At 42.5% G+C, this 15,199-nt stretch overlaps 1 protein-coding gene across 1 annotated transcript in view; it reads right to left on the bottom strand.

Annotated features, from left to right (window-relative positions):
* The window catches only part of LOC128696240 (zinc finger protein 84-like), a 111,669-nt gene extending 96,814 nt beyond the window's left edge, over nt 1-14,855 (bottom strand). Inside the window, exon 1 of the mRNA XM_053787368.2 lies at nt 14,746-14,855. The gene's annotated coding sequence lies outside the window, so the exon portion shown is untranslated. The remainder of the gene's footprint in view (nt 1-14,745) is intronic.
* Nucleotides 14,856-15,199: the final 344 nt, after the last annotated feature.

Below are 15,199 nucleotides of genomic sequence, written 5' to 3'. Positions count from 1 at the left end.
TTGTCTCCATTCACTCCTATCAAACACGCTCATGCATGCCTGCTGGAAGTCCAAGCCCCTCGCACACAAAACCTCCTTTACACCCTCCCTCCAACCTTTCCTAGGCCGACCCCTACCCCGCCTTCCTTCCACTACAGACTGATACACTCTTGAAGTCACTCTGTTTCGTTCCATTCTCTCTACATGTCCGAACCACCTCAACAACCCTTCCTCAGCCCTCTGGACAACAGTTTTGGTAATCCCGCACCTCCTCCTAACTTCCAAACTACGAATTCTCTGCATTATATTCACACCATACATTGCCCTCAGACATGACATCTCCACTGCCTCCAGCCTTCTCCTCGCTGCAACATTCATCACCCATGCTTCACACCCATATAAGAGCATTGGTAAAACTATACTCTCATACATTCCCCTCTTTGCCTCCAAGGACAAAGTTCTTTGTCTCCACAGACTCCTAAGTGCACCACTCACCCTTTTCCCCTCATCAATTCTATGATTCACCTCATCTTTCATAGACCCATCCGCTGACACGTCCACTCCCAAATATCTGAATACATTCACCTCCTCCATACTCTCTCCCTCCAATCTGATATCCAATCTTACCTAATTTTCCCTTTGCTCCCAAACTACAAATAGCAAACTAGTGTATGTTCCTACTACACTACTGTGCAATTCCTTGTACCATCTTCCACTAGTAAGTATCAACTGCCTCAAATAATATTTCTATAGTGACATTAATTGCTCAAACTTTATGCTACAAGGCAAATCCTACTCTCAGATTAATTTCATTTCATAGTGACTATCTATCCTTTAAAGGTTGTTTACCACTACTAATTCAGTCCCTTTTTACATTTCTCCTGAAATAATTCTCTACATACCAATACACTGCACCGCCCTTTATTCAGTAATTGCTATACTCCTAGTTTTAATAACAATTAAAGGGCCACTTTCAGGCGTTATAATATTTTTTCCCTATTGTCCATAGTCACATTTATTAAAATACTCCGGGTGTTACTGACTATCTCAGGTGCTACTGTCTTTGTTTTTAATTCATTCTTTTATTATTATATTCACTAGCTCCTTTATTTTAGCTGTAAATATCTACCATAGTTCATAAACTCACATTTGTTATAATAATTAAGGTGCTATTTAGATGCTTACGTGTATAAATGAATTATCTATTCTATAATAATCCCTAGTTCTTTTATTTTTTTACAAGTTTTAGAAAAATTACAGTGTCTTATTCTTAAGTCTAGTTGTAGATTCAATATAAATCTTATATCATTTTACTCATAAAATCTAGTTTGTAAAATCACTCTCGTCTTATGACTACAGGCATAGATCCTGATGTAAACTTTTTACTAAATGAATTACATGAATCAAACAGCAACTGTAATTACTACACAGCAGACCAAGCAAAGACATTACTCAGTGCAAACAATAATGTAACCATCTTCAACTACAATGTCAGATCTTTGAGCAAACATTATGATGACCTCACAGCATTACTCAGTTCCCTTCATTCCAATATATCAATTATCACACTCACAGAAACCTGGCTTAAGCCTGATATTACAGATGTCTATGCCATTCCTGGCCATACACAACTGTAGAACAGACCAGCAAGGGGGAGGAACAGCTATATACTACTCAAATCAACTCGAATGTATCACTAAATCTTGCACAAGGGACGAACATGGAGAATATATCATAGCCAAATTTATATCAAAAGACCTGCAAAACCCCTCACAGTTATAAACATCTACAGAGTACCACAGTCAAACATTTACCACTTTAGTGAAAAACAAGGAAACATGATTACTGATGCACACATGAATAAAGACCACCTACTACTAACAGGAGATTTCAACATAAACATTCTACATGACCAGAACCCACAAGTAAACGAATTCACAAACACTATGAGCAACTGCCTGTTGCTACCAACAATATCTAAACCTACAAGAATCACCGAGACAAGTATCTCCTTAATAGACCACATCTGGACAAACACCACATCCCTTTTAAAAACAGGCATAATCACAGACAACACTAGAGACCACTACCCAACCTTCCTCATAACTAATATGGGTAAATTGCCACAAGACATTACTAAAGTAACCTTCAGACTACATAACGAGACAGCTGTTAACAACTTTATAGCAGCTATGAATAACACTGATTGGCAAAAGGAGCTCGAAACATATAAAGATATGAATGAATGTATAAATAATTTTCTAAATAAAGCCCAAAGCCTCTATAACAAACATTGCCCCAAAAAACTAAACAGATCACAGCAAAGAGACTGAATAGTCCCTGGCTAACATCCAGCATCCTCAAATCCATTAACACAAAGCACAAATACGAAAAACAGTACAGAATTGGTCAAATAACTAGAGAACAGTCTAAACGTTACTCATCAGCTCTTACCAGCCTGATAAGAAGATCAAAAAAATTGTATTATGAAAATAGATTACCAAAGATCAAAGGTGATATGAAAAAAACCTGAAATTCTTGGAACTAAAAAGTTATCCAAAAACAAAACAATCAAACTAACAAAAACAGACGAACCCCTACTCACACTAACTGAAACAGCAAACAGACTCAACGTTTTCTTCTCCACCATAGGAAAAAATCTAGCAAACAAAATACCAAGCTCAAACACCCGTCCATCAGACTACCTCATAGGTACCTACCCAAATACGCTATTCCTAGCTCCAACCAACCCACTAGAAGTCTCACTCATCATCAACACCCTTAAAAATAAGGCAGGAGACATAAACAACTTGTGGACTTCTGCACCAGCCTTCGTCGGGTGTGGACGTCTCTCTCTCGCCTGAGTATCAGTGACAAATCTCCCCCGTTCTCATTGGGACGCTTGTCCTTGTCTATTTTGCCCACCGGGCACTCTACAGGAGGGGCGCCTGTTCATCGGCTTACTTTAGTCAGCTCCATTTTTTCCGCTCTGCGGAAAATTATTTAATGATCTTTGGTGGGAAGCATGTTACTGAACTCAGGTGGGGGTGTGGGTGTCCCTCTCTGCTGGGGCTTGACAAGGGGATCCACCGGATCTAATTGGAAACTTCAAATTTCTATCTCTATTTACAAAGGAACTTTTGTTCCTTTTCTCTCATCGCCCAGCCTTGGGCAACAATTTTTCCTCGTACCATCGAGAAATCGGGCTCGATACGGCTTATGCTGTCAGTGGCCCTGATAAACCCAACAGAAGAAGAAGATAAACAACTTGCCTGCTTTTATGTACAAAAAAGCTTCTCAAGTATTGTCACCAAATATTGCAACACTCTTTAACAAATCCATTGAATCATCTACCTTCCCAACAATCCTCAAAATAGCGAGGGTCACTTCGATCCATAAAGGAGGTGACCAAGCTGACTTGAATAACTATAGACCAATATCTAATTTAACACTGCTCTCTAAAATCTTTGAAAAATTAATTCATAGATGGATCTATTCCTACCTCATCTCACACAACATATTAAACCCTTGTCAGCTTGGATTCAGGAATAATAAAAGCACAAATAATGCTATCATACACGTGCTAGAACTAATGTATACCACACTCGAAAAGAAAGAAGTCCCGCTGGGGATTTTCACTGATTAATGTAAAGCTTTTGATACATGAACTGCTGTACTCCAAATTAACGCACTATGGTATCAGAGGCCATTCCCTCAACTACCTAAAGTCATACCTTAGTAACAGAACTCAATATGTGTATGCGATGGTACAAACTCTTCCACCCAACCAATCACAGTAGGAGTCCCACAAGGAAGTGTCCTTGGACCACTCCTCTTTTTCATCTACATCAATGATCTACCGAATGCATCACAGCTACTCAAACCCATATTATTTGCAGATGACGCTACATACATCTACTCCCATGTTACAAAAAATGCAATTTCTAATAAGCGTAGAGATCTCCAGTGAATATTAGAAAGGACTGCCCTTCTAGCATTCAGCCTGTTACTGGGTTTTCATAACAATTAGTCAGTATCCTTGTCCAATTATCCATTAGAATTCAATAAGAATTAATAGTGCTTCAGGATTACAACTGGCAGGCTACTAACTAGAGAAATTAAAATTTAATAAATTTATTAATAATTAAGTTGTCTAGGCGTATATCAAATTAAATTAAATCAATATCAACAAAATAAGAATAATCACTTCTCTTGTGTACAGTATTATTGTGCTGAAAGCACATATCACATATTTATATCTTAAGTACCATCTGGTACAGAAACATTTAATAATACAATATACTACAAATAAGTTTGTGTGTATGTGTGTAAGTGCTCTAAGTAGTTCGCTATGTCTCAAGACTGGACTAGACTTAAACAAGTGACTGACAAAGTCCTCAAATAAACTAACTTCTTGACCAACTGGCAATCATAACAGTCTGCTTGAACAATAAAAAGAATGCTAAGCCCAATAGCAATATAACAAGCAACTGCGGCACAGCCTCAGGAACAATGAGATAATATAACAACACTAAGTAGGGACCATCACCAGATCCTCCACAAAAGTCACAAAACTCCCATACTACTGAATCTAAGTTCAGCATAAGAAAATCCCTGACTGTGACAGTACACAGATACCAGTACAAATTAGATCAGAAGCTACAGCTCAGGACCTGAGTTGCTCAGAGTGTCTATGCGACACACAACCTCAGTACAACGTTGAAAATCACTAAGTCTAGACAGTGTTCTGTGAACAGAGTTCTACAGAACCAACAAGAAAGCTACAGAGACGATCTTCCAACAAGGGCCAATAAGGGAGAGTTAGGCACTTGTCAGGAATACGTCCAACCACCAAGAGAGTCTAGACCAGACTGAATACTTCAGGCAAGGTGAGAACACCCCCCCCCCTTCGATCACGTGATAGCTCCGTGGACAGTTGCTGCTCAGCAACAGAGAAGCCGGCAGAGTAATGAGCCACAAGCGATAATTACAGTAGTTAGACAATCAAGACTTGAACTATGAGCACATAATAATAATATATGAAGGTTACATCCTACCTAACAACATAACTAAGTCAAATAATAATATAAAGTCAAATAATAATATAAGTAAGTAAGTAAGTAAGTAAGTAAGTTTATTCAGGTATACACAAATACAGTTACATAGAATTATCATACATAGCAGCATATGTGTAGAGAACCTAGGATAACCCAAAAAAGTCAGACAGAGTGACTTATTTCCATTTACGATTTAGCTATTATCGCAAATATAAGCAATGTAAAATTATATGAAAAGGTAATATATATTATATACATATACATATACATTATATACATTGTAACCCATTTAGGGGTTGCAACATCCCACCCAAACCCAGTCATACTAGCAAACACTGTCAATGCCGAATTGCAGAAAATATCTGCCTGGATGATGACTAATAAACTTACTCAGAATACTGATAAAACATATTTCATTCAGTTTGGAAACTAAGCTGCAAATGATCCAATTAACATAACGCTAAACGAATCATCAGTCACAAGACTTACAGAGGGAAAATTCCTAGGTATCCACCTTGACAGTAGCCTTAAGTTCCAGACACACACACAACAAATCACCAAGAAAATCTCAAAGACTGTAGGCATACTATCAAAGATAAGGTACTACATTCCACAATCACTCTCCTGGCACTGTACCATTCACTCATATACCCTCATCTCACCTATGGAATTTGTGCATGGGGATCAACAACATTCAATAACCTAAGACCTCTAATAACCCAGCAAAAGGCAGCAGTCAGAATAACAAATTCCCACTCCCGCCAGCATACTCCACCAAATTTCAAGTCTGAATCTGCTCACCCTTAAGAACATCCATACTTATTCATGTGCTTACTACATACACAGAACAATACACGCAAATATAAACCCTCCACTCAAACTTCTCCTCACCAACCTTAGCAGGACACATGACCATAACACAAGACACATATCTCTTTTTGATGTACATCATGTCCATATCACACTGTGTAAAAACTCTATGCACATAAAGGGCCCCAAAATATGGAACTCATTACCAGAAGATACTAAAGTAACCCGGTCTGAAAATCAATTTAAGACTCTTCTCAAAAGCTACTTAATCGCCCTAGACTAAATGCAAAATACTCAGTACACACATACTCACTTATGTATTCTCACATCATAATTTCAACAATTACTTTGAACCTTTTATCCATTGTTGACCGGAATATAATTGAATCATTGTTTTCACATAAAGCATTTTTGAATATATGAATATATCTGTCTTATATAAATTAGATTCACTTATAATTAATAATCTACTGTATAACTATGATATAATTAATATTCTACTGTACAACTATGACATAATTCTTAGTGTTAAGTAGTCTGTAAGCCAATAATGTTAAGCCGGCCCATAATGCCTAGGCATAATAGAGGGTCTCTTTGCATTGCAACCCATTATTGTAAATACAAATTCTCAATGTACTATTTGCAAAGACATAAATATATAAATAAATAAATAAATAATAAATACTCTTCCAAGACATAAGTGGAAGGATAATACTCCCACACTAATCTCAGGTTGTAGTAAGGCACCTCGTCCCTTGTTTGATTCTTGTATAAATCCAGGGAAGAAGTAACCTCCATTTCAACACTTAGAGTTTTCCCAGAAACATTAAGGTGGGTGGAGTACTGATAGTAATGGGTGGAGTATTGATGGTGGTGGGTGGAGTACTGATAGTGGTGGGTGGAGTATTGATGGTGGTGGGTGGAGTACTGATAGTGGTGGGTGGAGTAGAGATGGCAGTGGGTGATCATCTGATCTCTAAGGCTGATACACTTTATAAAATCAGTTTATTTCTATACATTTTTCTTATTTAAAAACCCTTAACAAAAAAAAAAAAATGGGTGGTTTTTGGGGGCTGGAATGGATTAATGGCATTTCAACTAATTTCAATGAGAAAAACTGATTTGATACACAAGCAAATTGAGTTACGAGCTCGGTCACGGATCAAATTAAACTCGTAAGTCAAGGTACAACTGTAATATGGTTCCATATTGTTAATATCAAAACTTAATATAGTCACAGAATTGAATTTCACTCTTACAATTAAGAATGCATCTATGTGACTATGTAAATTAACAGTTACTATAATACAAGTAAGTACCTATTACTGTAAGTTGATCCTCTCTTTAATGTTAATGCAAATACTGTAACTCGGTTTACCTTAAGATAAGATTTTCTTCGGATTTTTAAATCCAGAGGGTTAGCCACCCTGGATAACTCAAGAAAGTCAGTGTGTCATCAAGGGATTCTCTTTATTTTTTCCACTGCAGTCCTCAATCTTGTCCCCCAGGATGCCACCCACACCAAGCCACTAACACCCAGGTACCTACTCGCTTCCTAGGTGAACAGGACACCAGGTGTAAGGAAATGCCCGGCTGGCAAAGCTCTTGCATCACATGCTGAGGGTGGTCCGGGTACGATTCCCAGTGGGGTGGAAACTTTCGATGCATTTCCTGAAACCTGTTGTCCTGTTCACATAGGAAGTAGGTACCTGGGTATTAGTGGACTGATGTTGGTCGCATCCTGGGGGACAAGATTGAGGACACCCAATGGAAATATGATAGACAGTCCCTCGATGATGCACTGCCTTTCGTGGGTTACCCAGGGTGGATAACCCAGTTAAGAAATCAATATATTCAATTCAAGAGGGAAATAAAAAAAGGAATAAGAAAAGCAAAGAGGGATTATGAGGCTAAGGTCGCAAGGGATTCGAAGACTAACCCAAAAGGGTTCTTTCAGGTATACAGAAGTAAGATTAGGGACAAGATAGGCCCACTTAAGAGCAACTCATGTCAGATCACTGACAGTGATAAGGAAATGTGTGAAATTTTCAATTCTTACTTCCTCTCAGTTTATACTCAGGAAGATACTAGCGAAATTCCAGAAATAATAGATTATGTACAACAGGACGATAATAAACTATGCACGATTGCGGTAACTAGTGACATGGTCCTCAGACAAATAAGAGAAATTAAAAGCTAACAAATCTCCAGGATTTAGGAGTTCTGGTTAGTAGTAATCTGAAACCAAGACAACAGTGCATAAGTGTTTACAATAAAGCAAGGGTGTTAAAGGAATGTAAAGAGGAACTTAGCATGCCTTTGGCTAATCTTTTCAAAATATTGCTACAAACTGACATAGTACCTGACAAGTGTAAAATGGCAAATTATTTTTTATTATTATCACACTGGCCGATTCCCACCAAGGCAGGATGGCCCGAAAAAGAAAAACTTTCACCATCATTCACTCCATCACTGTCTTGCCAGAAGATAGTAGGTAGTAGGTTGGTTGTAGGTAGTAGGTTGGTAGACATAACTACCCAGGGAAGTACTACCGTCCTGCCAGATGACTGTGAAACAGAAACCTGTAACTGTTTTGCATGATGGTAGGATTGCTGGTTTCTTTTTCTGTCTCATAAACATGCTAGATAACAGGGACATCTTGCTACTCCTACTTACACTTTGGTCACACTTCACAGACACGCACATGCATATATATATACATACATCTAGGTTTTTCTCCTTTTTCTAAATAGCTCTTGTTCTTCTTTATTTCTTCTATTGTCCATGGGGAAGTGGAAAAGAATCTTTCCTCCGTAAGCCATGCGTGTCGTATGAGGTGACTAAAATGCCGGGAGCAATGGGCTAGTAACCCCTTCTCCTGTAGACATTTACTAAAAAAGAGAAGAAGAAAAACTTTATAAAATGGCAAATATAATACCTATTTACAAGGCAGGTGACAGGTCCTTAGCTTCGAACTAAAGATTAATAAGCCTTACCTCCATAGTGGGAAAATTTATGGAATCAATAATTGCCGAAGCAATTCGTAGCCATCTCGAAAGGCATAAACTGATTAATGAATCCCAGCACGGTTTTACAAATTCATTCCTGTCTTATGAATTTACTAACTTTCTTCACTAAGGTATCTGAGGAGGTAGATCATGGTATTGAATATGATATTGTGCATATGGACTTCAGTAAGGCTTTCGATAGAGTTCCACATCAGAGGCTATTGAGGAAACTTAAGGCACATGGAATAGGAGGATAAATTTTTTCATGGGTTGAGGCATGGTTGACGAATAGGCAGCAGAGAGTTTGCATAAATGGGGGGAAATTGGAATGGGGGCACGTCACAAGTGGTGTTCTACAGGGGTCAGTGTTGGGCCCCTTGATGTTCACAATCTACTTAAACGACATAGATGAGGGAATAAATAGCGACATAAGCAAATTTGCTGATGACACTAAAATAGGCCGTCCAATTCATTCTAATGAGGACATTAGAGCACTCCAGGATGATTTGAATAGACCGATGCAGTGGTCGGAGAAGTGGCAGATGCAGTTTAATATAGACAAATGCAGAGTTCTAAATGTTGGACAGGAAAATAACCATGCCACATATAAACTAAATAATGTAGATCTTAATATTATAGATTGCAAAAAGGATTTAAGAGTTCTAGTTAGCAGTAATCTAAAACCAAGCAGTAATCTAAAACCAAGCAGTAATCATAGCAAGAAGTATAAATAATAGGAGTCCTCAGGTTGTTCTTCAACTCAATATATCTTTGGTTAGGCCTCATTTAGATTATGCTGCACAGTTTTGGTTACCATATTATAGAATGGATATAAATGCACTGGAAAACATACAAAGGAGGATGACACAGTTGATCCCATGTATCAGAAATCTTCCCTATGAGGATAGCTGAGGGCCCTGAACCTGCACTCTCTAGAAAGGCATAGAATTAGGGGGGATATGATTGAAGTGTATAAATGGAAAACAGGAATCAATAAAGCGGATGTAAACAGCGTGCTAAAAATATCTAACATAGACAGGACTCACAGCAATGGCTTTAAATTGGAAAAATTCAGATTCAGGAAGGATATAGGAAGGCACTGGTTTGGTAATAGAGTTGTGGATGAGTGGAACAAATTCCCGAGTACCGTCATAGACGCTAAGACGTTGTGTAGTTTAAAAAATAGGTTGGATAAATACATGAGTGGGTGTGGGTGGGTGTGAGTTGGACCTGACTAGCTTGTGCTACTAGGTTGGATGCACTGCTCCTCCCTTAAGTGACGTGTCTGACTTCACTAGGTCAAGGCATTGGCTTAAGCAGGTACGAGAATTGGAGTTGCCTCGCATGGGCCAGTAGGCCTGTTGCAATGTTCCTTCCTTCTTATGTTCTTATGTTCTTAACTGATTTTCACACAGCTGAGTTACTTAGCTGTTTTAACTTTTAAGGTTTAAATAATAAGATATTACAAGGAACACAATGGATTTAAGTCACTTTGACTTTTTTGTGTTACTCTGGTGACTAATGTATATGTTACTGTGTATGATAAGTGTATTTATGTGTACTTGTACCTAAATAAACTTACTAACTTATTGGGTTATTCTTGGGTAAATAATGAACCTTGTATATGAATGTTCTGCCAACAATATAGTTTATTATGTAACAAAAACCTTAAAATTTACTAACTTTAAACCTGCTGCTGCCTGAGTACTTAGCACCTGCTGCTGCCTGAGGAACTAACACCTGCTGCTGCCTGAGGAACTAACACCTGCTGCTGCCTGACCACCTAACACCTGACATTGCCTTAGTACCTAACACCTGCTGCTGCCTGAGCAACTAACACCTGCTGCTGCCTGAGGAACTAACACCTGCTGCTGCCTGACCACCTAACACCTGACATTGCCTGAGTACCTAACACCTGCTGCTGCCTGAGCACCTAACACCTGCTGCTGCCTGACCACATAACACCTGCTGCTGCCTGACCACATAACACCTGCTGCTGCCTGAGCATTTAACACCTGCTGCTGGGTGAGCACATAACACCTGCTGCTGCATGAACACCTAACACATCACACTTGCTGCTGCCTGAGCACCTAACACATCACACTTGCTGCTGCCTGAGAACCTAACACTTTACACTTGCTGCTGCCTGAACACCTAACACCTCACACTTGCTGCTGCATGAGCACCTAACATCTCACACTTGCTGCTGCCTGAGCACCTAACACCTGCTACTGGCTGAACACCTAACACATGATGCTGCCTGAGCACCTAACACCTGCTGTTGCCTGAGCACCTAACACCTGCTGCTCCCTGAGCACCTAACACCTGCTGCTGCCTGAGCAACTAACACCTGCTGCTGCCTGACCACATAACACCTGCTGCTGCCTGACCACATAACACCTGCTGCTGCCTGAGCATTTAACACCTGCTGCTGGGTGAGCACATAACACCTGCTGCTGCATGAACACCTAACACATCACACTTGCTGCTGCCTGAGCACCTAACACATCACACTTGCTGCTGCCTGAGAACCTAACACTTTACACTTGCTGCTGCCTGAACACCTAACACCTCACACTTGCTGCTGCATGAGCACCTAACATCTCACACTTGCTGCTGCCTGAGCACCTAACACCTGCTACTGGCTGAACACCTAACACATGATGCTGCCTGAGCACCTAACACCTGCTGTTGCCTGAGCACCTAACACCTGCTGCTCCCTGAGCACCTAGCACCCGATGGTCCCTGAGCACCTAACACCTGCTGCTGGGTGAGCACCTAACACCTGCTGCTGCCTGAGCACCTAACATCTGCTGCTGCCTGAACACCTAACACCTCCACTTGTGCTGCCTGAGCACCTAACACTTGCTGCTGGCTAAGCACCTAACACCTCACACTTGCTGCTGCCTGAGCACCTAACGCCTCACACTTGCTGCTGCCTGAGCACCTAACACCTCACACTTGCTGCTGCCTGAGCACCTAACACCTCACACTTGCTGCTGCCTGAGCACCTAACACCTCACACTTGCTGCTGCCTGAGCACCTAACACCTGCTGCTCCCTGAGCACCTAACACCTGCTGCTGCCTGAGCAACTAACACCTGCTGCTGCCTGACCACATAACACCTGCTGCTGCCTGACCACATAACACCTGCTGCTGCCTGAGCATTTAACACCTGCTGCTGGGTGAGCACATAACACCTGCTGCTGCATGAACACCTAACACATCACACTTGCTGCTGCCTGAGCACCTAACACATCACACTTGCTGCTGCCTGAGAACCTAACACTTTACACTTGCTGCTGCCTGAACACCTAACACCTCACACTTGCTGCTGCATGAGCACCTAACATCTCACACTTGCTGCTGCCTGAGCACCTAACACCTGCTACTGGCTGAACACCTAACACATGATGCTGCCTGAGCACCTAACACCTGCTGTTGCCTGAGCACCTAACACCTGCTGCTCCCTGAGCACCTAGCACCCGATGGTCCCTGAGCACCTAACACCTGCTGCTGGGTGAGCACCTAACACCTGCTGCTGCCTGAACACCTAACACCTCCATTGTGCTGCCTGAGCACCTAACACTTGCTGCTGGCTAAGCACCTAACACCTCACACTTGCTGCTGCCTGAGCACCTAACGCCTCACACTTGCTGCTGCCTGAGCACCTAACACCTCACACTTGCTGCTGCCTGAGCACCTAACACCTCACACTTGCTGCTGCCTGAGCACCTAACACCTCACACCTGCTGCTGCCTGAGCACATAACACCTGCTGTTGCCTAAGCACCTAACACCTGCTGCTGCCTGAGCACCTAACACCAGCTGCTGCTGCCTGAGTAACTAACACCTGCTGCTGCCTGAGAACCTAATAACTTCTGCTGCCTGACCACCTAACACCTGACGTTGCCTGAGTACCTAACACCTGCTGCTGGCTGAGTACCTAACACCTGCTGCTGCCTGAGTACCGAACACCTGCTGCTGCCTGAGCGACTAACACCTGCTGCTGCCTGAGCAACTAACACCTGCTGCTGCCTGACCACATAACACCTGCTGCTGGGTGAGCACCTAACACCTGCTGCTGCCTGAGCACCTAACACCTGCTGCTGCCTGAACACCTAACACCTCCACTTGTGCTGCCTGAGCACCTAACACTTGCTGCTGGCTAAGCACCTAACACCTCACACTTGCTGCTGCCTGAGCACCTAACAACTCACACTTGCTGCTGCCTGAGCACCTAACACCTCACACTTGCTGCTGCCTGAGCACCTAACACCTCACACTTGCTGCTGCCTGAGCACCTAACACCTGCTGCTGCCTAAGCACATAACACCTGCTGTTGCCTAAGCACCTAACGCCTGCTGCTGCCTGAGCACCTAACACCAGCTGCTGCTGCCTGAGTAACTAACACCTGCTGCTGCCTGAGAACCTAATAACTGCTGCTGCCTGACCACCTAACACCTGACGTTGCCTGAGTACCTAACACCTGCTGCTGGCTGAGTACCTAACACCTGCTGCTGCCTGAGTACCAAAGACCTGCTGCTGCCTGAGCAACTAACACCTGCTGCTGCCTGAGCAACTAACACCTGCTGCTGCCTGACCACATAACACCTGCTACTGGGTGAGCACATAACACCTGCTGCTGCATGAACACCTAACACCTCACACTCGCTGCTGCCTGAGCACCTAACACATCACACTTGCTGCTGCCTGAGCACATAACACCTGCTGTTGCCTAAGCACCTAACACCTGCTGCTGCCTGAGCACCTAACACCTGCTGCTGCCTGCTCACTTAACACCTCACACTTGTGCTGCCTGAACACCTAACACTCACACTTGATGCTGCCTGAGCACCTAACACCTCACACTTGCTGCTGCCTGAGCACCTAACATCTGCTGCTGCCTGAGCACATAACACCTGCTGTTGTCTAAGCACCTAACACCTGCTGCTGCCTGAGCACCTAACACCAGCTGCTGCTGCCTGAGTAACTAACACCTGCTGCTGCCTGAGAACCTAATAACTACTGCTGCCTGATCAACTAACACCTGTTGCTGCTGCCTGAGCATCTAATACCTGCTGTTGCCTGAAGACCTAACAGTTGCTGCTGCCTGAGCACCTAACACCTGCTGCTGCCTGTTCACTTAACACCTCACACTTGTGCTGCCTGAACACCTAATACCTCACACTTGCTGCTGCCTGAGCACCTAACACCTCACACTTGCTGCTGCCTAAGCACACAATAACTCACACTTTCAACACCTAAGCAGCCAACATCTCACATACTCAACTCCTGATCACCTAACACCTGCTGCTGCCTGAGCACCTAACACCTGTGGTTGGCTGAGCACCTAACACCTGCTGCTGCCTGAGCACTTAACACCTGCTGTTGCCTGAATATCTAAAACCTGCTGCTGCCTGAGCACCTAACACCTGCTGCTGCCTGTTTGCCTAACACCTGACACTTGTGCTGCCTGTGCACCTAACACCTGACACTTGCTGCTGCCTGAACACCTAACACGTCACACCTGCTGCTGCCTGAGCACCTAACACCTCACATTTGCTGCTGCCTAAGCACATAATACCTCATACACTCAACACCTGAGCACCTAACTTCTCACACACTTAATACCTGAGCACCTAACACCTCACACACTCAACACTAAGGCACCTAACACCTCACACACTCAACACATGAGCACCTAACACCTCACACTTGCTGCTGCCTGAGCACCTAACACCTCACACAGTCAACAAGACACAGACGGAGATATGATCATGTCTGGCTCCTCCTCACCTTAATACATAATATTTCATGAGTCAAACTCTCTCTATGTATCATCTAACACATAAATGTTGTATTGTAATAAAGGTAATAAGTGTCACTCACCTGTTAGACACAATAAATACTGTTTATTGTTGGGTTGTTGTTGTTGTTGTTGTTGGGTTTATCAGGGCCACTGACAGCTTGAGCCGGAGTATCGAACCCGGTTTCTCGATGGTACGAGAGAAAATTGTTGCCCAAGGCTGGACGATGAGAGAAAGGGAACAAAAGCTCCTTTGTAAATAGAGATAGAAACTTGGAGTTCCCAATTAGATCCGGTGGATCCCCCTGTCAAGCCCCAGCAGAGAGGGACGCCCACACCCCCGCCTGAGTTCAGTAACCGGCTTCCCACCAAAGACCGTTAAAGAATTTTCCGCAGAGCGGAAAAAATGGAGCTGACTAAAGTAAGCCGATGAATAGGTGCCCTTCCTGTAGATTGCCACGCGGGCTAAATTCAATTCAATTCAATTCAATTCAAAGTTTATTCTCTATAAGGATTACAATGCTAAGTTTACAGAAT

This window comes from Cherax quadricarinatus, chromosome 39 (assembly GCF_038502225.1).
Source record: "Cherax quadricarinatus isolate ZL_2023a chromosome 39, ASM3850222v1, whole genome shotgun sequence".
Classification (NCBI taxonomy): domain Eukaryota; kingdom Metazoa; phylum Arthropoda; class Malacostraca; order Decapoda; family Parastacidae; genus Cherax; species Cherax quadricarinatus.
Note: the sequence above shows the minus strand (reverse complement) of the source record. Positions and strands in the feature narration are given on the sequence as shown.